Source organism: Myxocyprinus asiaticus, chromosome 26 (genome assembly GCF_019703515.2).
Source record: "Myxocyprinus asiaticus isolate MX2 ecotype Aquarium Trade chromosome 26, UBuf_Myxa_2, whole genome shotgun sequence".
NCBI lineage: Eukaryota > Metazoa > Chordata > Actinopteri > Cypriniformes > Catostomidae > Myxocyprinus > Myxocyprinus asiaticus.
Window position 1 is genome coordinate 1,570,001 of NC_059369.1, and position 421 is coordinate 1,570,421.

The window sequence follows — 421 nt, forward strand, 5'->3', positions numbered from 1 at the left end:
CTCTCTCTCTCTCGCTTTCTCTCTCTCTCTTTCACAAACCAGCTCTTTTCTCTCTCATCTGTTTCCTCTCTGCCTCATTTCTGTCAATCATTCTAATATGTCTGTGTGTATGTGATTTATCCACTCTGTGTTTCGGCTTTTACACTCATTCAAAGTCCCTTTGTCTTGTTTTTGGTCTCCCTCCATCCCCCCAAAGCCAATTCCCTGCTTTTCCTTTTTCCACCCAAAGATCACACCTCCCTCTTCTTCTCCTCCTCTCTCTCTCCCCCATTCTCTGTGATAGGACCCTCTCCTGTCTCAGTGCCTCTTTGTGCTTAAATTACTCATTTGTTCTTTTTTCTTAAATAATTTTTCTTCCAAGAGATTCTCTCTCCTCTCTATCTTTATTTCTTTCTCATTCTCCTTCATGTGAATGTTCCCC